Here is a 25,649-nt window from a genome sequence, read left to right on the forward strand (position 1 = left end):
TCTAGTCACCCGGCTCTATGCCCCAGCAGTTCCCCAGCGAGCGCTGCATGGGCCCCTCTGTTGCGGAGGGCTGACTATGCGGGTGGTCTGGGAGGTGTGGTCGACCACCTGTCTGCTTGATTGCCAGGCCTTGCCTTGTGCAGAGGCTGCTGGTTGCTGCTTAGGGGGCCCGGATCACAGGGCAGCTGCCTGCAGAATCCCAGGAACCCCCAGGGCTTACGCTGTCTCCCTGGTGGGCAGAGTGTCCAGGAGACTCCGGGGCTGTTGCCCACCCAGTGGCGGCTGAAGCCAGGACTTGGGGTAAGTTCCAGACTACTGGCAGGCAGAGCTGGGTCCTGGAGTCTGGTCGTGTGGCTCAGGGACCCCAGAGCTGGTGTCAGCTCGCTGGTGGAGGGGCTAGTTCCTGACACAGTGGAGTATGGGGTCTGGGATATCCCAAAGCTGGTGTTTACCTGCAAGGGATCAGAGCCAGGGTTCAGCTGGACCCCCCAGCTGGGGGACAGTGGGTTTTTTTTTTTCTTCTTCTTTTTTGAGCCTATTGTATACTAACGAATTTCACTTGATGTTTTTTAATGTGTATTTATTTATTGGACTTCCCTGGCAGTGCAGTGGATAAGAATCTGCCTGACAATGCAGGGGACGCGGGTTTGATCCCTGGTCTGGGAAGATCCCTTATGCTGCAGGGCAGCTAAGCCCGTGGAGCACAGCTGCTGAGCCTGCGCTCTAGAGCCTGGGACCCACGGGACTGCAGCCCACGTGCTGGAGCCTGCGCTCCGCCCCAAGAGAAGCCGCTGCAATGAGGCCTGCACACTGCGACTAGAGAGACGCCGCCGCGCTGAAACTAGAGAAGCCTGTGCAAAAAGGAAACGCAAAAGTCAGCGCAGCCAAAAAAGAAATTTATTGACGCATTTATCTCTCTGACTGTCGGGAGCCTCGGCTGCTTCACGCGGGACCTTCGGTTCCGTGCACAGACCCTCTGCTCGTGCCCCGTGGGCTCCGGAGCTCCGCGCTGCAGTAGTTGCGGCCTGCGGTGCTCCTTGGCGTGTGGGATCTTAGTTCCTCCACATGGCAAGACAGATTCTGTGGGGTTTTTTTAATTAATTCATTAGGCCTGAGATCATAGTGTTTCTTGCGTCTGGCACCTGCCCCCTGGTGGCCGAGGCCGGCCCTGCACAAACAGCCAGCTCTCTGGAGGGCAGGGCCAGACGCGGAGGGGCTTCTGGAACTGATGCCTGAACTCCCGGGGCAGGACTGTGGGCTCGGGGGCCTCTAGGCAGCCACCCTGCTGGCGGGTGGGGCCGAGTCCCTGGCCGGTTGGTCACGTGGCCTGAGGCGTCCACGCTGTGCCCACGGGTGGTCCAGTGGGCGCAGCCTTCCCCCAAGGGTCCACACGGTCCACGCGAGGGTCCACGCGGTCCCGAGGGTGTCCCCCTCTGGTGTCTGTCCCCAGCTCCGGTCCACTGGCTGCTTTTGCACACGGCCAGGGGCACGTGAGTGGCTATGGGCCATTTTATTGTTGTTGCAAAACGTTTGAATCATATGCACCCGTTTTTTAAAAAATATATATGTATTTAGTCAGTTTTGGCCATGTTAGGTCTTAGCTTCATGAAGCTTGTGGGATCTTCCGTTGCAGGGCGAGGGCTCTGTGGTCGTGGCGGCATGCGGGTCCCCTGCGTGGGGAGGCAGAGTCTTCACCGCCAGACCACCAGGGAAGCCTCTGTTTCCCCCAGTCCTGGGGGCTCCCAAAGTTAAGCCCTGCCAGCCTTCAAAGCCAAAGACTCCGAGGGCTCCTCTCCCCAGCGCAGGACCCCGGGCTGGAGAGCCGTATGGGCTCCGAGCTCTGGCTCCCACGGGAGAACCCCCGCGGTGTAACCGCGCCCGCTTCGGGGGTCTGCATCCACTGTACTGCCGGTCTGCCCTCCTCGTCTGCCGTGGTTCCTTCTTTATGTCTTCAGTTGTGGAAGATCTTCTGTGCTGGCTCTGGTCTTTTTCTCTGATGACTGTTCTGCAGATGGGTGTGAGTTTGGTGTGTCCGTGAGCGGAGCTGAGCTCAGGGTCTTTGCACGCCGCCCTCTTGGCCCCAGCCACTCAAGGGTGCAAACAGCCTTGACAAATGATGTGCAGGATGAATTTTGGAGGTTTGCACACAAGTAATCTTTATTCCTGCTAATGTGTGCTTACAATTATCTTCCATAATAATGCTAACTACTTTAAAATTTCTAGGAGTACTATTAAATTTGCTTTTAAGTAAGTTGATTTACATTTTATTAAAAAAAAATCTTTTGGCTGCAACACTAGGCAGGCGGGATTTTAGTCCCCCTAACCAGGGGTTTATGTTGTAAAGGGGGGTGATAGGGAATGATGTCAGGCCACCAGCATGAAAATGGCCCCAGAGTGTGTGGGAGTGAGGAACTACTAGAATTTAATAACCCTGGAGGAAAGGGCGAGTAGATGCTCCATTTCACAGATGAGGAAACAGGCTTGGAGAGTCATAACTGCTTATGGTTCTCAGAACTCATATGCAGTGGGGCCGGGATTTGACCCCAGGAGGTTTGGCCGTAGAGCCCAGACACGGAGGTGGCCTCTGTGTTTCCCACCTCCTGTGAGCCCCATCTTTAAATAATCCCCTGGAAGGAAGGGCAAGACTGGCTTCTGACAGACTGTGTTAAGGCTGCTGGGGTGTCACCCCCTGATTTTGTTATAAAGGATTGTCACATCAGTCCTCCCAGCAAACTCTCTTCTCTTGGTTTTATGAGTATCTGTGTTGGGGTGTCCACAGGGCAAGAAAATGAGGGTAGCCTCCTATTAAAAAGGAAAGTCCAAAAAGAAGTCTGTGCGTGTCAAGTCACTTCAGTCTTGCCTGACTCTCTTGTGACCCCATGGACTGTAGCCCCCCAGGCTCCTCTGTCCATGGGATTCTCCAGACAAGAGTGCTGGAGTGGGTTGCCATGCCTCCTCCAGGGCATCTTCTGGACTCAGGGGCTTGTCTTTTGTCCCCTGCATTGGCAGGTAGGTTCTTTACTACTACCACCACTTGGGAAGCCCCCCTCGAGAAAACGAGCAACTAGCTCGTTTTAAGGCCACAAGACTAGCTCCGAACTGCCTTCTAAAGACACAGTGTTGACTAGATCAGAACCATAGACCCAGCAGAGTATGCTGCCATTGTGGTCTTCATGAAATCCCCGAGACAAACTTCATCTTTTTTTTTTTTCTTAGAGTTTCTGGATAAAGGTGCTGAGTCCGACTTTGGACAAACATCCATTCAATTTGCCAATTTTTTCCATGGTTCAATAGCAAGTGACCTGCAAAAAAAAAACCACATTAAGACTTTAAAAATCTACAAGTACCGGAAGAGCTTAAAATAGTTAACTCATCAACTAGCCTGGAATGTACTTAGGATAAGTTTGTCCAACATGTTCCTTGTTAGAACCAGAAAAAAAAAAAAAATCAGAAAACAACTTCATTGAAGGAAAGGACAGTTCATATGTGGAGGTCAATATCAACCTTCCTTGGTAATGAATGGCTCTGGTAGTCACTCGTGTTCTGGCCGATCTGATGAAGTCACATTTTATCCTTACACGCCTAAATGACTTTGTTCTAGAGATCCTGGAAGCTTGAAAATTATGCTAGTCTTCTAAAATAAACCAGGTAACTTGCTTTCTTTTCCTGTTTCCTAAAAGGCTTTAGATTATCAACACTTTAAAAGTTATAAAACCTATAAAACTACACAGGCGTAGGCAGGACTGACTACATAATTTGCAGGATCCAGTGTCAACGAAAAGTGAGGAACTTCTTGTTTAAAAGATAGTGCCAAGATAGTGGCACAAAGCATGAGACCAAGTGCCCATCTAAGCTTGGGGTCCCATGTGCCTGCCCGGGGAAGGCCCCACACTTGTGGAGCCAGCCCTGACATGGGCAAGGAGGTGTTTGACCACTGCACCAATTGCTGTATTGATTATTGGTTTATCCAGATTTTCTTTTTCTTCATTTACATTTCCCCCCACCCAAAGCTCGACTGAGGCTGGAGGAACCCTCCCAGGATGGCTCCCTCGTGGGGCAGCAAGTTGCTGGCCGTCTGGAGGGAGCCTTAGTCTTCTCTAAGTGGACATCTCTACAGAGTTTCTCACATGGACCTAGAGCCCAGCTGATCTGTCCCAGCGAGAGCAAGGCAGAAGTCACATTTTCTTTTAGGACGTACGCTTGGAAGTCACGAGTCATTTCTGCACTAGCCTGTTGGTTATAGAGTCTGCCCTGCTCAGCGTGGGAGACCACAGGAGAGACGAGCCCCGGCGGTGGGCGTCTCGGAGGCGCGTATCACTGTCCTCCTCTAGAGAAGCTAATGATGGTAACAGTGCGAGTCGCGGACCGAAGGGCTTACTATGCGCCAGGAGTATAGTCCGCACTCCGTGCATATTACTTATTTATTTACTTATTTGTTTGGCTGTGCCACACAGCTTATGGGACCTTTAGTTCCCTGACCAGGCATCGAGGCCAGGCCCTTGGCAGCCAAAGCACAGAGTCCTAACCACTGCACCACCAGGGAATTGCCCCACGTCTTAAACGCACAGCAAGGGCAAGAAGTCACTACCGTTACCAACCACAGGGCACACATCAGTAAACAGGTTTGGAGAAATTAAGTAACTTGTCTTCTCTTTTGTATAAAATAGTTTGTTTTTTTTTTAAACAATTATCTAGACCCACCCAGGTGAATCAGACTTCCCTGGTGGCTCAGATGGTAAAGCAGCTGCCTGCAATACAGGAGACCCGGGTCAGGAAGATCCCCTGGAGAAGGAAATGGCAACCCACTCCAGTATTCTTGCCTGGAGAATCCATGGACAGAGGAGCCTGGAGGGCTACAGTCCAACAAGTCACAAAGAATCAGACACAACTGAGCGACTAACATGCACCCTGGTGAGTCCGAGTTCTCAGCAGCAGCGTTAGTGACGTTAAGGCCAAATAATCCTTTATTGGAGAGCTGCTGTCCTGCGCACTGCAGAATGTGGAGTAGCACCCCAGGGTCTCTACCTGCCAGATGCCAATACCAACCTCTCTGAATGGTGATAGCCAAAGATGTCACCAGACGTTGCCAATGTCCCCTGGGAGGTGAAGTCACCCCAGTCGAGAACTACTGCTCATGCTGCAGTTTTTCTCTGTTGAGATATCATTTCAGTATGGTGCAAAATTTCAAGCATTAGATGCAAATTCCAGTCATTGAATTGAAAATGAAAAGAAGCATGCATTCATTTCACAAACATGTATTGTCTCCCTAGAGACCTGTACACAGCTGTAAAAATGCCCATACTGGCGGTCATGAACTGTCCAAGATATGTAGGGATGAGTTATTAATTGTTGGAGATTAAAATCTGCACTATGGATTAGCAGTTGAACAAAGAATTGGCTTGTCAGCTCAGATGGGACTGGCCAAATTAGGAATTACAGGAGCTACTGAGCTAACTGTAACAAAAGGGGCAGTTTACAGAATGCATTCCATTTACCCAATTCAGAAGGAATTCCACCTGCCTTTGAAGCAAACAGAGCTAAGGGAATGTATAGATTTCCACACCAGTGTTGGAAATTGCCCTGGGAATCTATTCATTATCAATGTGCTTATCTTGCAATACCAACAGTTTCCAGGGATCTCATAAGACAATTAAGAAAAATGATTTGTGATCATGACATTATTGCTCAAAATATGTTGATAATTTAGTTCTAAACATTGGCTTCAGGAGACATGTTTGTCTCAACAAGTTCATACATTTTTATCTGCTATTGAATAATTAAGTCACTGATTGCTGGGGCTGCTGCTAAGTGGCTTCAGTTGTGTCCGACTCTGTGAGACCCCATAGATGGAAGCCCACCAGGCTCCCCCATCCATGGGATTCTCCAGGCAAGAACACTGGAGTGGGTTTCCATTTCCTTCTCCAATGCATGAAAGTGAAAAGTGAAAGGGAAGTCGCTCAGTCGTGTCCGACTCTTAGCAACCCCATGGACTATAGCCTACCAGGCTCCTCCGTCCATGGGATTTTCCAGGCAAGAGTACTGGAGTGGGGTGCCATTGCCTTCTCTGAGGTCGCTGATTAACTGGGTACAAATGTTATAACTGCCACAAAGGCTATTATTCATTTGAACATATGGAAATTCCTCAAGTTTCTAGCAGTTTCTAGCAACTTGTAGAAAGTTAAGCCATCAAACAAAATAAAAAGGGCTATGCGCTCTCTAGCTGCTAACTTAAATTTTGCGCGTCAGAATTGGGATTCAGGCAGACTTGCTCTTAGCTATTTTGCCAGAACCTAGCTTAGTGTCTGGTACATCAGTTCAGTCGCTCAGTCATGTCTGACTCTTTGTGACCCCATGGACTGTAGCACGCCAGGCTCCCCTGTCCATCACCAACTCCCAGAGCTTGCTCAAACTCATGTCCACCGAAAACTTAGCTGAAACTCACGTCCAGCAAAAACCTTAGTTGAAAAAAAAAAAATGAATGATCTTCAAAAGTTCATTAACTTCATTTCCTAGAAGACTGTCAAGAAATGTCATTCTGGAATGGATTTGAAGTCCCGTGTCTTATCCTCCACCATGTTCCAAATAATCTTTTAACACCTTCTGATATAAATACCTGAACCACCAGCTCATCCTTTGACTCTGAGTGCTGATTAGATTTCGCACTGGGGTTGAACCCTATTGAGCTGGCCCAATGCTTGCCTCCTGGCTCACCTGAGGACAAACGGCGAGCCTGCCAAACTTCACCATACTGAAGGGGAAATTCCTATGACAGGTCTGCATGTCTGGCATCCTGAATATGCATTACAGGGGGTCAGCCAGACCACCAAGTCCACTGTCTCTTCAGTCCAAACTGACTGCAGGCTGGACTTCGTGAAATCACCAAACTCTGTGAAACGTTTCAAGGAGTAACTGCGTTCTGTGGTAATAAAACAGGAGTAAGAGCAAGGACCGTGGCTGATAACATACACTGAAAATTTGTGTGACAATTATTACGGCTAAATCCATTTTTCTTTTCTGTTTGGATGTCTTCCATTCCTTTTTTCATCAAAACTTAGCTTATTTCCTTGATTTGAGCAGAAGTGAATGTGTAACAAAATACAGTTTCTCAAATTAATACAGTATCACTGAACTCAGAGCGTGGCTTGTGTACGCGTGATAGACGCAGCCATGAGCCACCGAGATTTCTTACTTCCTCACGCGTAAGGGGAGGACACGTGCTTTAACGCTGTGCTGTGTTGGTTCCCACTGCACACCAGCAGGGTCAGCTCCACGTCCCAGTGCCCCTCCCTCGGGAGCCTCCCTCCCACCCGCCACGTAAGCCATCACAGAGCCCCGAGCTGAGGTCCCTGTGCTACACGGCAGTTTCCCGCTAGCTGTCTATTTTTAAGTTTGTTTAAAGCATCAGCTCACTTTAGTTTTCATTTGACCATGGGCGGTGAGGTGGAATGGCCTCCAGCGCTCAGATGAGGAGATGGAAGCTTGGCAAGATTAAGGAACGCGCCGCAGGTCACAGGCCCAGGAGCCGTAAACCTCATCTTTGAGCCCAGTGTTCTTTGGGACCCCAGAGCATGGGCTCTCAATTTCCGCGATTTATGTCTTCAAACGAGTATCAGAAGAAAACCATGAAAACAGCAGACACTGCATCAGCTTGCATTCATCCTTAGAAGGTGCAGATCGACAAGCTGCCCATGTGGGGTCCCTTCTGTCCCATGTGAATCAGGATGACCTGTGTAACCAGTGGGTGTTGTGAAGTGGTGGTGTGTGATTGCCAAGGCTGGGTCAGAAAAGGCACTGTGACTTTCACCTTGCACTCTCCTGGATCACCCTCTCTGGGGGAGCCAGCCACCACGTCATGAGAACACTCAAGACGTCCTGTGGAGAGGTCCACAGGACACAGAACTGAGGCCTCCTGCCAGCAGCCAGGACTGACTACCAGGCCTGGGAGTGAATCAGCTTGGAGGTGAGTCCACCCCCCCCGCCCCCGCCCATTCACACCTTCAGACAACTTACAGTTATCTTGACTGCAGTCTTGCGAGACAAAACTGTCCAAAAACCCCTAAAATCTTTTTGGTATAATTTGTTACACAGCAACAGCTAACTAATATAAAAGGGGAAGATGTCTTCAAGGGAGAGATTAAAACGGTGAACCGTGATACCTAAGGAAGGAAGGAAGTGAAGAAATGTAGGCTGTGCAGTTGGATGGATATACTCAATAAAGTCAAAACACCCCAATGGTGTACGCAGCCCAGGCCGATGCACTCTGACATAATCTCTTGCTCACTAAGCATATTCCATCCTGGTTCCACTGATGCCGCTGCTGTTCTTTCAACAAACCACACTCACTCCTGCCTGGGGGCTTCTGGCAATTGCAGATCCTTTACCTGTTACATTCTTGCTCCAGATCATGGCATTGCTGCTTCGTTCTCATTCTTTGAGTCTCAGCGTTAAAATAGCTTATTCAGAGAAAACCATCTCGCGCAATAACCCCCTACTCCCACTGAGCTATCTTGTAACACCACCCTATTTTATTTCCTTCATATTCCATAGCCCTGTCTAAAATGATTTTATGTATTTGCTTGTCTAGTTACATGTCTCCTCAACAAGAGTGTAAGAGGGCGGGGGCCTGGAGCTTCCCTGGCAGTCCAGGGGTTAAGGCCTTGCCTTCTAATGCAATGCGCACAGGCTGACCCTTTGGCCGTGGTGGGGTCATAATGTAAAACTGCTGGGTGAGTAAAAAGCAGCAGACACAGAGGACAGCTTGAATTCTGACTACAAACAGTGCGAGTTCTGACCACAGGGAAATGCCAGTTAGACAGTAACTGGGAACACTGAGAAAGCAGAGGCGGGACGAAGACAGCTTCCGCCTCGGAGGCATGCATGGCTCACCTCCGGGAAGGACGCCAAGCGCAGCGGAACCAGATCGCAGCTTCCGCGTGGAAATGGCGCTGCAGGCACGTTAACAAGGGTCCGGACGCGTCGGGTAGGAGGCGGGAAGGTGTCTCACGCTTGACCAGCCCTCCGTCTAATCCTACCTGGAGAAGCTTCAGAAGGACCTGCGTTCGGTTCATCATGACTTCTTTGGCCCCTGAATATGGCCGCACAGTGAAGCCGGTGTTACCTGGGAAGCCACTCCTCCACTTGCACAGAACACAGAGCGGCTTCAAAGACAATCCCCCCAGAACGTGAGTGATCGCGCGTCCATTCGCCGCCGCGCATCACTTTACGTTCCGCCCTAACTGGACCCTCTGAGCCCGACATTAACCCGCTGTGGGCAGCTAGAGCCTCAGTTGCCCCCAATTATGAATTTACAAGCTGTTGACGCAGCACGTGCAGCCATTTTTTAATCGTTAGAGGCAAGCCCAGGAATAGTGTGGATTCTGCGTCTGCAGTGGGGCAGCTCAGGCTTCAAGGTTCTGAAACGCAATCCATCTGCATGAACCACTGTCCTCCCAGAGCTCAGCGCACTGGAGAACCGTTAAATTCATGGGCGATGTCCTAACCAAAGAAATTAATTTCTGTCTTGAAAGGGAAACAGGATTCCCTCTTTCAGATGGAAGGCATAAGTGTATGTTTTGAAAGTTGTTAGCACAGCAATAAGGAATTCACCTTCATATTCAGGGACTGGGGTGATTAATAACCAATAATTCTTAATAAGAGTCTGATTTATTGATATGTGACAGCTGTCGGCCCACAAGCATTGTGTATAGCAACTGGAATGTCTTCATTTCATTCAACCTGAAACACGACTCTCAGGATGGTTCCATGAGTCACTTGAGTGGTGTGACCAGCCTTAGAAATTGAAAACAGCAGACCCAAAAAGGATGATCAAAGGAAATGAGAAAATATATCGATGATCATTTTCTGACAAAAGATGTACAATATTTATGGGGCTTTCTTTTTCCTTTCAAAAAAATATTTTGGTCTTTTTTTTTTCTTACTACACAATGTAAGTAGTACATCATGATTCTTTTTGATCGTCAAGACCAATAGTCATAGCCTGAAAAGATCGTCTTATGCAAGTCTCTCCATTTCAAAATTGGAACTGTCCTCCTGAATCCATCTCCTTTCACTGGAAAAAAAAGTTCATGAAAAAGCTCTTTAGGATTTTCGGTGGAAGTTTAGGACTTTTGTTAGGCTGAGGCAGGCTCCAAGGATAGGAGAGACGCTGAGCAAGAGAGGAAGAGGAGGAGAGAAGGTTAAGAATAGAGAACTGGAAGAGAAGCCAGAGAACAGGAGAGATGCTAAGAGGAAGCAAAGAAAGCCAATGAAGTCCGCATGCTGAGCAGCAGGGTCCACCGGTGGGGAGAAGCACACGAGGTGATGGCTGGGAAAAGGGGCTTGAGAAAGGAAGCCCCGTGTGGAGGCTTCGCTGGGATCAATCACACCGCCCTTATTCATTTCTTTGCTTCCCCAACCGCATCCGTTTCTGCCCTCCTGTCTGCCTGGAAAGCTGACCTCCGTGGTCCTCCAGATCCCTTGCCAGTGGCTGTATTTGGATTCAGCCAGGGGGAGCAAGTCTAAGCAGGAAATCAGAGGGTGGGAAGTGAGACAGGCCAGAACATCGCTTCTGTCACCCCTCGGGCCACATGTCCACCACTAGCTTCATCCCATGAGATGGCATCTCCCTCTAGGAAGCCCAGCCTCATCATCAGCCTTCACTGGGCACCTGCAAGAAGAATTTCCTCCTCTTGCCCTTTCGGGCTAAGTCGTCAGCACAGGCAGCGCTTCAGAAAGGTCTCTCGAGTCAGTGAAAGAAGCGAAGAAACAAATGTTTGTAACCAGCGGTTAGTTAACAGGTGCTCCCAACATGAACTCATTTCTCCCCGAAAAAAGAAAAGGACTAATTCCCCTTTTCCTACAATGGCAGATAAAAGACATCATCATTGCATACTAAGCCCAAGCTAATTTTTTTAAGTAAAGACAAAGCATTCTACCAGACAGAGGAAATTTAAGCCCTGATGAGATGGCCTCTCAGAAGAAAGAAGTGATTGTTTTTTCTTTTTTAAAAAACTCTTCATTTTGTATTGGGAGATAGATGATTAAGAAACAACGCTGGGATAGCTTCAGGTGAACAGCAAGGGACTCAGCCACACACACACACGTGTCCATTCTCCCCCAAACCCCCGCCCCCCCATCCAGGCTGCCACGTAACACTGAGCAGAGGCCCCTGTGCTGAACAGCAGGTCCTTGCTGGTGATCCATTTTAAATACAGCAGTGTGTCCATGTCCATCCCAGATTCCCTAACGACTCATTCCCCCATCCTTCCTCCCAGCAACCAGAAGTTCATTATCTAAGTCTGTGACTTCCTTTCTGTTTTGTAAGTTCATTTGTATCATTTTTTTAAGATTCCACGTATAAGGGATGTCGTATGATATCTCACCTTCTCTGTCTGACTTCGCTCAGATGGGTCGGTCCATCCATGTTGCTGCAAATGGCACCATTTTTCTTTTTTATGATTGACTAATATTCCATTGTATATATGTACCACATCTTCAGAAAGAACTAATTTTTTATTAGAAAATAAAAACATTTAGAAATAAGCCAAAGGAGTGTGAACTAAAGCCTCAGACGTAAAGGTGGCAACCAGACTCACTCTTCCACAAAGCTTAACTGGAATCCGAGGACTCTTCTCTGAAGCACACTCCCAGACCAACGTGTGAACTCATTGCTTAACAAAGGAAGCAACCAAGAAAGAGGACTCAAAAAATTGTGTTGAATCCCTCTGCCGAACACTGGATTGCCAAAATATTTAAACCAAGGATCTTCAGGCATCCTGGTGAGATATTTTTTTCCCCATATATTTTGGCCCATAGCCCAATTATAAACCCCCTGAGTTAAATTACATTCCAGGAAAGATCATCCCCAAGAGCAGTTGTGATAAAATTACTGGGTGAACTCATCAGGAACTTTGTGTGCAGCAAATTAATAAATAAAGTCAGAATGAGGAAAAGTGTCCACTGTGAATGGGGCCAAAATCCCTTCTTGGGAGCAGTTTATCACGAGCTATTTGACCTACTTTTCCCATCAGCCACGCCTTCTGCTAAAATTGTATTTGAACTCTGGGGTTCACATCACAGACTTAGGACTAGCTTATTATCTCATAATTTTGAAGAAGACTAATAAATATAACCAATTTAAAAAGTGGTCAATTGGCCAACAATAAGTGATGGAGAAAATGGAAGAGAAATTTGAAGAGAAATAAGATAATTAGTTTGGAAAACAATTTTATAAAGACTTAACATGCTTCTCAAAGGCTTCCCTGGTGGCTCAGTGGTAAAGAATTCACCTGCCAATGCAGGAGACACAAGAGACGTGGGTTTGATTCCTGGGTTGGGAAAATCCCCCAGAGAAGGAAATGGCAACCTGCTCCAGTATTCCTGCCTGGAGAATCGCACGGACAGAGGAGCCTGGCAGGCACACAGGCAACATCCTTCTCAGGGTTGAAGGCCTTTATGTGTCAGACCCAGTAAGCATGTCAAAGCTTGAAAGGATTCTGATTTGACAGTAGCACTCTTTCTCTTGAAGAAAGGGCTGATACACACAAGAATCTCCGAGGCCTCTTCCCCAAATCCAGTTCTCATCCGCAGTAAACCAAGACTGCGCTGTTCCTCACGCAGCCTCGTGCTGTTTCCTGAGCCCTGACTGGGATAATTGCAGACTGTTATGGGAATGTCCTGAAACACCTCAAGGGAGGAATGTGTTGCATATAAACTGGCTCCTGCATGGAAATCCATATAAGTACATTGTGTCTGGTCCACGGAACATCAAGATTCCTTTGCTCTCTCCTCCTCTCTCTTGTGCACGTCTGGGCCAACTCTGCAATATTCATGTGGGGACAGGAGTTAATTCTTGACCCAAGGATGATCAGTTCACATGGTGAAAAAGGTGAGGGAAACTCCCTCCCGTTCCCCTCAGCTACCAGCTTGTCAACAACCTCAGGAGATGCAGCCTCTTTGAAATGCACCCCAGAGAGTTCACCTCTGCCCCTACCGAGCTGCTTCCTTTTAGGGACCCTGCCGAAGACGTGTTTCCCCCCACTCTCTCCTCTGAGTGTTCTTCGACTTTTAGAAACAATTGTGTGTGCTCAGCCCTCAGTCGTGTCCAGCTCTTTGCGACCCCCTAGACTGTAGCCCGCCAGGCTCCTCTGTCCATGATATTCTCCAGGCACGAGTACTGGGCCAGGTTGCCATTTCCTTCTCCAGGGGATCTTCCTGACCCAAGGATCGAGCCCAGATCGCCTGTCTGGGCAGGCGGATTCTTACCCCTGTGCCAGCTGGGAAATGCTAGTGGCAACAACTCAAACACCTCAATGTTTTCTGGGCCACAGAAATTAGAAGGGGCTGATCTGAATTCTTCTTTCCCCTCTCTTCTTCAAATCCATAATTCTTTCCAAATTCCATGCCGCTTAAAACATGAGCAAGATACATCTTTCACATAAAGTGCGATCTTGTTTTCTTAAGGATATGCCCACCACAGATAGCTTAAGCTTGGCTTGACACACAATTACAACTATTGTGTACCACCAATTACAACACACACAGGCACCCACACACATAATACATACATGTGTGTTTAGCCTTAGAAGAACGTCAAGAATGTGTTCATTTATTGATGAGGTCATAAAACATATATTCCCCTAAAGGTTTTCATCTCAGCTACTTTAAGGTTGATGGAATTAGGCTCTGATTTTTTTTTTTTTTCACAACACCCTGAAAAAATAGTTGAGACCTGAAAGAAAATCATGTCCTACCTATGAGGAAGAAATGTCAAAATGACATGTAATAGATGTTTAATAAGTATCTAGAAAATACAAAATTATGTCAGTAACCAGTTGTTACTCAAGTTAGTACTGATACATATACATATGTGTGTATAGTATATGCTTATATGAGTATGTATCAGTATTAACTTGATACATATACATATGTGTGTATAGTATGCACTTATAGGAGTATTTATATATATATAAAAATATGATTTAGTGTGGCATGTGCTTGAAGTTGAATCTGTTATGGTGTGTGGTAGAAAACTCCAGCTGTAGAAAGACCCTCTCTTATTTTTCTAAAGTTTTACTGAAGTATGGTTGATCTACAATGTTGTGTCCGTCTCAAGCGTACAGCGAGGTCATTCAGTCACACACATGTGTGTCTGTTCTTTTGCAGGCTCTCTGCCCTTATAGTTTATTACAAAATACTGAGTACAGATCTGTGTGCTACACGGTAGGCCCCTGTTGGCCATCTATTTTGTATATAATTGTGTGTATCTGTTAATCGCAAACTCTTAATTCATCCCTCACCCTGCCTTTCTCCTTTGGTAACCATACATTTGTTTTCTGTGTCTATGGAAGACCCTGACTTTGGAGAAAAGAAATTTATGGGGGAAAAAAATGGGGTGGCGGGCAGATTCAAAGATTCAGCGGCATTTTGGATCAGGCATCTAAAGAACCGCCCAGAGCAATCATTCTCTGCTTTCTGTTCATCACGCTTTGCGCATATTTCTTGTAATTAGCTGCCTGCCTGGCCGTTCTCACAGCACTCATGCCCAGTACTCGTGAGCACTGTGACGCTCACCTTCCTCTCTGAGACTCAGCCTGGGGCGCGTCTTCTAAGCCCTGCCGGGCTCGGCTCTGGCACCGAGAGGAGGAGACAAACCAGCGGTGTCCCCCCGCCCGACTCCCTGGCAGGAGGCAGCCTGCTCCCCGGGGAGGGTGAGGACGGCCCGGGGAACCGGGTGACCTCCACTCCCCGACCCGGGCTGAGTGAGTCACACCCAGACCTGCCGTTGCTGCTCCTCGCTGGGTCTGGCAAGCCCGACAAACAGGCAGTTTGCCTTTGGATGTGTCCAGACACAGGAGTGATTCAGCCTGGCCCTCTCTGGAGGGAGCGTGGAGAAGCTCTGGAGGGCAGGCAGCCTTTGTGCGGTCTCTGCTCCACAAACCCGGGATGAGGGCTCTTCAGTCACTCCCCCGCCTCTCTTTCCCTGAAAGAACCAGAGGATGAATCACCAGCTTGAAGGAGCCTGTTCTTTCCTTCCTAATAAACAGAATTCAGCCTCCAAGCCCCACTAAACATTCCCTCTGACGCCGCCTGTCCCCCCACAGACGGAAGGCGTCGGACGGCGAGGAGCGTGGTTTGCCCAGGTAAACACGCTTTCCTTGTCAACTGCAGGCTGCTTTCCACACGGGGGTTCTAAACCTGGGAGGTGGCTGAGGCGACATCTGTGAACTCTGGAGAGACCGTGGCCATCTGGGTGGATGTGTGTGTGCGCGGATTTTTCGGGATGAGATTCACAGCTGGGAGCTTGTGCTTCTTAAGTGTGTGCTTGGAACCAGGCACTGTCCTCAGCACTCATTTAACCCTCCCAACTCACGCAGGAGTTAGTGCTGCTATCTTCCTTATCCCCATCTTGCAAATCTCAAATTAACCAACCGTTAAAACCAACCAACAACCACCAGTCAGACCCTGGACGCTGGATCCAGCTCGTGAGCTCCCGGTCCCTGCACCGCAGCGCCTCCTGCAGTGAGACAGAGGTAAAGCAACTGATGTGTCCTCGGCTCCGGCTTCCCTGGTGACCCAGGGGAAAGAATCTGCCTGCAATGCAGGAGACCCAGGGTTCAATCCCTGGGCTGGGAAGATCCCCTGGAGAAGAGAAAGGCTACCCACTCCAGTGTTCTTGGGCTTCCCTGCTGGGTCAGATGGTAAAGAATCCACCTGCAATGTGGGAGACCCAGAGTTCAATCCCTGTTGGGAAGATCCCCTGGAGAACGGAAAGGCTACCCACTCCAGTATTCTTGCCTGGAGAATCCCATGGGCGGAGGAGCCTGGTGGGGTATAGTGCATGGGGTCGCAAAGAGTGGGACATGGCTGAGCGACTAACACTTTCACTTTGACTTAACTGAACCTAGTCTGAGTGGGAAAGTGTAAAGAGAATTTAGACCCAACAAAGGAGAAATGGAAAGTGATGTGGGTTATCTGTTGCTTAGGCTACCAGGTTATTTAGCATACTTTCCTGGGCTTAGTAGGTACAGCTTATGTAAAATCTCACGAACAACAGCTGCCTGCAAAATTCATCTAATATCCCCAGAAACTGGGTTTCCTTCCTTGGATCTTCGATGTCCCCAAAGATACTCTGTCTCCCCACCGTCGTTTCACAGAGAGTATATTCTCTAGGGACACACACAGCTAGGGAGATGGGTCTTCATAGGCACAACAAGTTCACATTTAATGAGACAAGCATTGTCCACAGTCCACTGTTTCTCTCTCCCAGTGTAACGTAGGATACAAATTTATTCTTGGTTCCCAGGTAGTTCAATCAGTAAAGAGTATGCCTACAATGAAGGAGAAAGTGAAAGTTGCTCAGTCGTGTCCAACTCTTTGCGACCCCATACAGTCCATGGAATTCTCCAGGCCAGAATACTGGAGTGGGTAACCTTTCCCTTCTCCAGAGGATCTTCCCAACCCAGGGATCAAACCCAGGTCTCCCGCATTGCAGGCGGATTCTTCACCAGCTGAGCCACAAGGGAAGGCCACAATGCAGGAGGCATGGGTTCAATCCCTGGGTCAGGAAGATCCCCTGGAGAATGAAATGGCAATTCACTCCAGTATTCTTGCCTGGGAAATCCCATGGATAGAGGAGCCTGGCGAGCTACAGTCAGATGCAACTTAGAGAACAAACCAGCACCATCATCGTGGTCACAGGCTCTGGTGGAAGGAGTCGAGCTCTGGAATCAGTCCTGTCTGTTATTTAATGGTTGGAAGCAAGATGCCCACAAAAAACACTAGCCATGGAGGTGCTAGCGCCCCTCGTATTATTTATGCCGGTTTTGGACTGTGTTTATCGGCCGGACACTGTGCTAGGAGTGCACATGCTTTACATCGTTTAATCTCCACAACTTTCCACGGGACGGACTCTTATCACCTATGTTTTGCTGATAAGAAACTGAAGCGGCCAGAAGTCCAGTAAGAAGCTGACTGGAGCCACACGCGACAGAAGCTCCAACCGGGAACCGAACCAACGTGACCGTCATGCGAGATGTCTGCGCACCGCTGGGTCTGGGAGTGTGTATGTGTGTGTATAAGTGTGTATGTGTCTAACTGGTCACCCACACTTTCTTCAGTGAAAACTCACATTTCTATCCCCCGTTCTTCAATTACAATGCATCTTTCCGAAACGGTTTGAAGCATAGAAACTAGTTTAGCATCTTTGATAGACCATGTCTGCTTAATGACTTTATTGATGAGTGTTTTAAAGTAAACACATTTGTTCACCAAAGAGGAAAAGCGATAATCTGGGGAAACTGCCTTGCCTTAAGTGAAAGACTTAACCTGAAACTGAAATCCACAGGTTTATGACTCATCTCTGACTCACTCTCTGGGTCTGTTCGGAAATCCAGGAGAAAGTCTGACAGCCCAGCTGGGTGTCGCAGGGCTGTTTTTCTGGTTGTTGTCTTCAAGATGCAAGGACGGAATCAAGACACAGAATCAACAGTGCGTGAAAAATAAAAAACCAGCCTCGCAGGCCGTGTCTTGTTCCAAGTTCAGAGGTGGAGATGGTTCCAGTGGCTGCTTTCATGGAGGAAAGAGTAGTATTAATGGTTTACCAAGTTGTATTTTTTGTTCTATTTTTGAACTTTGCTAAGCAAAAACCCTGCACCTTCTGAACCCGGACTCTGAACGTCCTGTCTCTAGTTTACTATAAAAAGAAGATTCTTTAATAAAACCTAGGGGTGGGATGAGAGTTTAAAACATTCTTTAATCTTAATAGCTTTCCTTGTGGTTCCTGAATTTATGGCTGAACAAGCACAAGGGGGTGAATGGTAGGCAGGAAACACAAGTAAAACATTGCCTTTGTTTGAGGTCCTGATTCAGGATGAAGAAGCAAGGAAATTATCACACCAAGGGTGGCTGACCTCAGTAAACAGGGCAGCCTTGGAAGAAAAACAACACTTGACAGGAAGCGAGATGGGAGCTCTGCTGTCAGGAAATGTGTGGAGCGCTGGAAGATTCTGCAACCCAGGTCACAAACAGGCAGGCTCTGAGCCAACTGAGGGCCACAGGAAGGTTTTGCTTGGCTTCTGGGTGTAGGGTGTGTCTTGTAGGGTGTGTCTTAAGCTTTTGAATTCACCAACGATTTTTAAAAATCGGGAGGTTCCATTCTCCAACCTGGGATCTCCACTTCTGTTGGAAGCAGTTCCCGCGGCATTGTCCGTGTGGCCTGGTAACGGGACCCCCTCTGAGGAGGTCAGGTCGTCTCTGGTTTGCCCTGCGCTCCACCATCTCCCGTGGCCTCCCACGGGTATGTCAACTCTTGCCCCACCTTCTACGCCCTTGCAGCTCTATCCTTTAGCATGTGTTAAAGGACCAGGCGCAAGTCCTTCTTTTAACTCCAGTCCCATTCCTGTCCCTCCAAAATGAAAAAGAAAAAAACAGTTGAACAAGTAAAAGTCTGTCTATAGATTTCTTCAGCTGTGAAATTCTGCGGAGAAGAGCCCCGCATCCTGCACATCTCATGTCCTGAAACACGGCTCAGTGCCCCGAGCATCTGCTCCTCACTCCCCAACAGTCCCCAGAGAAGAAAGATACCTCGTCCTCTAGAGTCGGTCTCATTTCCGTAGCGAGTAGCAAAGGCGTGCTCGCAGCTGTGTGTGTTTCAACTGAAACCTCTGAAAAAGCGCCCTAGCTCTTGTAATGTTCTTCTCCATCGTTAAAGAGCAGGATTCCTTACAGCGTTGCTTCGTGACTAACAAAGGTTGGGTTTGTGTTTCCCTTTGAGCAGCTTCTCGGCACTCCCAGTGTTGATGCAGGAACCTTCGGGCAACAAGGAGATGAGGCAGCACCCCCAAAGGCCCTGCACCCTGACACAGAGAGCCTGCCCTCTCCTTTATGGCTTTTCAAACGTGTCTGAGAGACAACCTGCAGCCTGTCCACGGTAGGCACTCCGACCCCAGGATGCTCAGCCTTTATCAAGCATTCAGTGAGATAGACAGGGAGGGAGTGATCTGCCCTGCTCATTTACTCCTGCAGAGATATGGTTCCTAGAAAAAGTTACTGAAAGCACAGTGGTGAGGGGCTCAGCTCCCCAGCCCAGAGATGAGCAAACGATAGACAGCATTGACCCTGATCCACCTTTCAGCGGCTTCTCCATCAGGGGCAAGAGTATAAAATGACACCTACCCAGCAAGGCAACACCTGCCCAGCAGGGGGACACCTGCCCAGCAGGGGAACACCTGCCCAGCAGGATGGCTGCAAGAGTTAAACAAAACTAAGCATGCAATTCACTGAGCTCCGACCTTGGAATATGTCTGATCATCATGATAAGGGCAGCGATAACAGCAACCATATTTATTGAAAACCAGGAGCACTAGACTCTGTCACCTGCTTGACACCCTCACAGCACGCCATGGGGCTGGCAGGATCTTAGTCCCCAGCCGGGGCTTGAACCTGTGCCCTCAGCAGTGAAAGCACAAAGTCCCAACCACCAGACTACCAGGGAATTCCATCATGCTTTTTTTTTTTAATGAGAACCAGTAATGGACTCAGAGATGTTAAGTAACTTTCACAAGGTCACACAACAGTGAAATGTTGGAGCCAGAATCTGAATCTATTGTTTGCCGTCCTAACCACACTGCTGCTGCTGCTAAGTTGCTTCAGTCGACTTAGGCAAGAACGCTGGAGTGGGTTGCCATTTCCTTCTCCAAGGCATGAAAGTGAAAAGTGAAAGTGAAGTCGCTCAGTCGTGTCCGACTCCTAGCGACCCCATGGACTGCAGCCTACCAGGCTCCTCCGTCCATGGGATTTTCCACGCAAGAGTACTGGAGTGGGGCGCCATTGCCTTCTCCCCTAACCACACTACTATCTACTTATTTAATGTTCATGAAAATATTGGAAGTGGATGCTACCTATGGCTCCATTTTACAGATGAGCAAACTGAGGCACTGAACAGTTGAATAACTTGTCTCAGGTCACCTGGGTCAGGAGTCTCTTATCCACTGCCCTGCATGCCAGGCACTATGCAGAGTCCTCCACATATGGTTCCATTTGATCTTTGCAAACCATTTAAGAAAGGGATTATCACTCCATGTTATGAATCAGGACACTGAGACTTGAAGACATGCTGTAAGATGCTTCCAGCTGTTACTGTTTTGTCTCTAAGTCGTGTCCAACTCTTTCGTGACTCTGTAGACGGTAAGCTCCTCTGTCCATGGGATTCTCCAGGCAAGAATACCATTTCCTCCCCCAAGGCATGTTGCTGACCCAGGGAACGAGCCCACGTCTCTTGCATCTCCTGCACTGGCAGGCAGATTCTGTATCACTGGGCCACCTGGGAAGCCCCGATCCTAGTTACACAGCGGTGAGACAGTGTTCCTGCGATCCAGGCCTGGCTGTGGCTGGCCACAGAGCCCTGAACTGCCACAAACCCAGCGGCTGCCTCCCCCTGTTCCCCAGGCCCACATCGCAAATGGCCTCTCCTCTCCCTCCCCAGGGTCTCTTTACCTCATCAGTCTAAAAAGCTAGAATTCTTTAGAACTGGCCTCACACTGGGACTAAACTTTAATCTCAGGAACTCACTCAAAGGTCACAGGTCCTGAACAGAGACCTGGAGATCTGCCAATGATTGCCAGCTGAACCCTGTCACCTCTGCAACTCACTGCAGTCACTGGGTTCAAGCATTACAAAACCCAGTGACATCTTCTGCTGGCCTTTGAGGCAAACAATTAAAAACTGTTCTCTCACCAAACAAGTAGAAAACTCAGAAAAGTTCAACCCTTTGAAAAGTCTTCATGTAAATGTAATTGGTCCCAGCTAAGAGATTGATCCGGAGAAGGCAATGGCACCCCACTCCAGTACTCTTGCCTGGGAAATCCCATGGACGGATGAGCCTGGAAGGCTGCAGTCCATGGGGTCGCTAAGAGTCGGACAGGACTGAGCGACTTCACTTTTCACTTTCATGCTTTAGAGAAGGAAATGGCAACCCACTTCAGTGTTCTTGCCTGGAGAATCCCAGGGATGGCGGAGCCTGGTGGGCTGCCGTCTATGGGGTAGCACAGAGTTGGACACGACTGAAGTGACTTAGCAGCAGCAGCAGCAAGAGATTGATCAGTTAGCTCTATAAACTTACCTAAAAGGAACAGTTTTCTCTCTAAAACTTGGAAAATATCAGGAAGCTCCAAGTAGATAAATGCTGAGATTCAGTCTGTATCACTTAGGGTTTGGTTCAGTGAAGCAGAACCAGGGTGAGAGATCTAGATGAGGGATTTCTTATGGAACTGGACCTTATCCAACAGTGGAAGCAGAGTCAGGACTCTCCAGTCAGGGTTTCTTCACTTCCCTCTTCTAAATCCTGTGCAGATTTCTCTTGCAGGCAACCCTGATTGTGTTCTTGTGTGAGAGAAACCTCTTGTTAATGGGCGATACTTGTTGAGGGTTTTAGAAGTAAAACGGTGTGATGTCTGCAATTTGCTCTCAAATAATTTTGCAGAAAAATAATGTTTGTATATACTATATTGGGCTTCCCAGGTGGTGCTAGTGGTAAAGAACCCACCTGCCAATGCAGGAGACGTAAGAGAAGTGGGTTTGATCCCTGGGTTGGGAAGATCCCCTGGAGAGGGGTATGGCAACTCACTCCAGTATTCTTGCTTGGAGAATCCCGTGGACAGAGGAGCCTGGTGAGCTACAGTCCAAATGGTCGAAAAGAGTGGGATGCGACTGAAGCAACTTAGCACACATGCATATACTATATTATGGGCTTCCCAGATGGTGCAGTGGTAGAGTTCGCCTGACAATGCAGGAGGTGCGAGAGACCTGGGTTCATTCCCTGGGTCAGGAAGATCCCCTGGAGAAGGAAATGGCAACCTGCTCAAGCATTCTTGCCAGGATAATCCCATGGACAGGGGAGCCTGGCGGGCCACAGTCCGTGGGGTTGCAGAGAGTTGGACATGGCTGAGCGCGTGCACACACATTATATTAATATGCACAGTACCTGCGACATAATACACGGTCTCAAAGACAGGAACAGGAGACATGGCAAAATGTCCATTAGGAGAACATGGGTGAGAGGTGAAAACGGCATTCCTGGTGTTCACGGAACATCCTTTTCCAACATGTTTGGAGTTTGAGATTTTCACAATAGAAAGTTGAAATTTTTCAAAAGTGCCTGAATGAATGCATGGACCAAGAAAATGCCACATATACACAAGCAGAATATTATTTGGCCTTTAAAAGGAAGGAAATCCTGCAAAGTGCAGAAACCTGGGTGAACCTTGAGGACATTGTGCCAAGTGAAAGAAGCCGTTACAGGACAGATGTCCACCTGTACGGATGATCCACCTGTATGATCCATATAGGCATGATCCACCTGCGACAGCTTTAACATAATTAAGCTCACAGAGCAGAGGACAGGATGGTGGTGGCCAGCTGCTGAAGGGTGTGCCCCTTATGTAAGACGAGTAACTTCCTGAATGTGCTGTACAGCATGGGGTCTAGAGATAACAACAGTGCCTTACACACTGAAATTCTGGTGAGAGGGTGGATCTCACATGAAGCGTTCTTATCGCAATAAAATTCAAAAACAATTTTTTAACCAAACCCACCACAAAACCATCCACAACAGTAGAACTGTTTTGAGTTTCCACCTGGCTTCCTGGGAAGATAAGCCCTTTAAGGAATACGGTGGCCCTCCCTGTCTTTGCTGAGTCAGTTCAGGGTTAGACGTTTCACCTTTCGCAGGGTGCTGAGTCCGTAACTTACAAGATATTGTGTACAACATTATCTGCCTTGGATTTAATACACATATTGGAATGCACTGCTTTACTTACACACACACCCGTGGTCTTGTCCCCGCTGACACTGATCTCACCCGTGAACTTGATGCCTCACTTGCCCCTGTTGTCAAGTCACACTTTAACCGGAGCCGCACACCTCCTTGGCCCCCCTGAACCTCCCACAGGAGGTCGGGAGTAACCCCGCCAGGCCTGATTCCCTCTGCGGGTCTCGTCCTCCTGCGGACGGGCTGGAGCGAGCGGCGGAAAGGGAGGGAATCAGCTGGGTGAGGGAGGCAGCGATGCTGTGTACCCGGCCTGGGGGCTCGGCCTCTGCTGTCCCCAGGGCGGCAGGACGTCTGCCGCACAAAGGCTCGCGGAGGGCACGCAGCCCCAGGGGCAGCCGCAGTCAATGATTAACTCAACCCCGACCGCAGCGCGCACTTCATGACCTCTCCTCCGCGCCCAGCGGAAAACAAGTTCTAGCACTCGGAACTGAAATCCTTCAACCCCAAATCTTTTACAGAGCCTTCATAGCAGGAAAAAACTGCTGCTCTGAAAAACGCACATCTAAGCATAAGTGATAAACATGTTTTACGTCCCAACACTTCATCTGTAAGAGACAAGGAAAGAGGAGAGGGAACACACAAAACAAGCAATAAACATGAGTTTAAATTTCTGAAACATCTCAAGCATACGGAAAAGCAGTCACTGCCCAGCTTTGTCAGATCTTAACATTGTCGTTTAGGCCCTAATACTTTTCTGAGAAATAAAATAATACAGATAGAGTTGAATTGTTTCCCTCTTTGGGCTTCGCCAGTGGCTCAAGGGTAAAGAATGAGCTTGCGATGCAGAAGATGTGGGTTCAATCTCTGGGTGGGGAAGATACCCTGGAGGAGGAAATGGAACCCCACTCCAGTACTTTTGCTTAGAAAATCCCATGGACGGGGGAGCCTGGTGGGCTGCAGTTCATGGGGTCTCTAGAGTCAGACACAACTGAGCAACTTCACTTTCATTTTTCACTTTCATGCATTGGAGAAGGAAATGGCAACCACTCCAGTGTTCTTGCCTGGAGAATCCCAGGAATGGGGGAGTCTGGTGGGCTGCCGTCCATGGGGTCGCACAGAGTCGGACACAACTGAAGCGACTTAGCAGTAGCAGTATGCACATATTCATAATATATGGCACTGTTTCACGTGTCTTTCTGTAATTTGCTCTTTATTCAACAAGATGCTCTTGAGATCTTGCTTTGCTGATACAGTTCCTTTGCGCTCCAGCTCACTTACTTTAACGTTGGTGTGAGGTTCCGCTGAATGACTTTGTTCCGATCTGTTTGCCCATCATCTCGCTGCTGGGCCTTCGGCTTGTGTGCAGTTCTCACGCTCTCACGTCGCCCTGCCGTCAAGGTCCGCGCTCGGTGCGAGGGCTCCTACCGGACGTCACTGGGCTGCACTTGCGCTTCCCGATTAGACCTCGTCAGATGCCTCCGCCAGGTGGGTGCAGTCCCGGCCGCCGCTCGTCCTCTGTGACGTTCCTGCTGCTGCGCATTTCAGCACGATCTTATTCCAGATATTTGGTCCACACTCAACCCAGGGGACCAAACCCCTGAATTAAAGTGAGTACCTATAATTCACTGGGGAAAAACACTCTTATAAACATGTAACTCAAAATAGCATCACTTTTATCCCTTATTCCTTATACCTATATTTATATTTTATATAAAATGTACTTACCTCTGAAATAAAGTAACAGCCTTCTAATATAAATGTCAACATCATGCTAATAATAATTTTAAAATAACAGCTAATATATATTGAGTATGGACTGGGCGTTAGGAGTTTTCTGCATTCAGTAAATGCAATACCTCACTGTGACACCCTTACTTAGACATGATCATTATTATCCCAATCTTGTCAAGGACCTGTTGTTCATTGTTGCTGTTTGGCCGTTCAGTCACGTCTGACTCTGACCCCGTGGACTGTAATGCACCAGGCTTCCCTGTCTATCACCATCTCCTGGAGTTTGCTCCAATTCATGTCCATCAAGTCAGTGATGCCATCCAACCATCTCATCCTCTGTATCCCCTTCTCCTCCTGCCTTCAGTCTTTCCCAGCATCAGGGTCTTTAGTGAATCAGCTCTTCACATCAGGTGGCCAAAGTATTGGAGCTTCAGCTTCAGCATCAGTCCTTCCAATGAATATTGAGGGTCAATTTCTTTTAGGATTGACTGGTTGGATCTCCTTGCAGTCCAAGGGACTCTCAAGAGTCTTAAGCAACTTGGCCAGAGCCATATGGCAGTGAATTGGTGAACACAGGATTTGAATCATCCCTCTAAGCTGCGTAGCCTCAGAAAATTTATTTCCTTTGCCTCCATTTCCTCACCTGTAAAGAGCAGGAAAATCATCACACTTGTCTGCTAAGGATGGATCTGATGATACAGTACAGGTAACGCATAACGGTCTCAAGCGCATGGAAAGCCCTTCAACAATGATTCAGTTCAGTTCAGTCGCTCAGTCGTGTCCAACTCTTTGTGACCCCATGAATCGCAGCACGCCAGGCCTCCCTGTCCATCACCAACTCCCAGAGTTTACTCAGACTCACGTCCATCAAGTCAGTGATGCCATCCGGCCATCTCATCCTCTGTCGTCCCCTTCTCCTCTTGCCCCCAATCCCTCCCAGCATCAGAGTCTTTTCCAATGAGTCAGCTATTAGCTATCATTATTTTTCTGTTTATTAACTCTGCTGTTTAAGATTGTTATAAATAAACTTAATATTAAAATGAAAAGCTAAAATTGGGGGCCTCTGCTGTCAGAAGTATCTCATGCTAAGGGCTTCAAATAATTCTGACCACCACTGTCTCTGCTCAGTCTGTCTTTATCAGTGCAAGATGGT

The 25,649-nt window shown here is 48.3% G+C and overlaps 1 long non-coding RNA gene across 1 annotated transcript; it reads right to left on the reverse strand.

The window, feature by feature from the left end:
* Window positions 1-2,130: 2,130 nt before the first annotated feature.
* LOC112578654 lies at window positions 2,131-23,210 on the reverse strand. Its single transcript, XR_003102945.3, has 2 exons — window positions 22,815-23,210; window positions 2,131-3,302 (listed from the first exon to the last, which is right to left on the reverse strand). It is a non-coding gene; the product is annotated as an uncharacterized LOC112578654 (long non-coding RNA).
* Window positions 23,211-25,649: the final 2,439 nt, after the last annotated feature.

This window comes from Bubalus bubalis, chromosome 14 (genome assembly GCF_019923935.1).
Source record: "Bubalus bubalis isolate 160015118507 breed Murrah chromosome 14, NDDB_SH_1, whole genome shotgun sequence".
NCBI classification, from domain to species: Eukaryota; Metazoa; Chordata; class Mammalia; order Artiodactyla; family Bovidae; genus Bubalus; species Bubalus bubalis.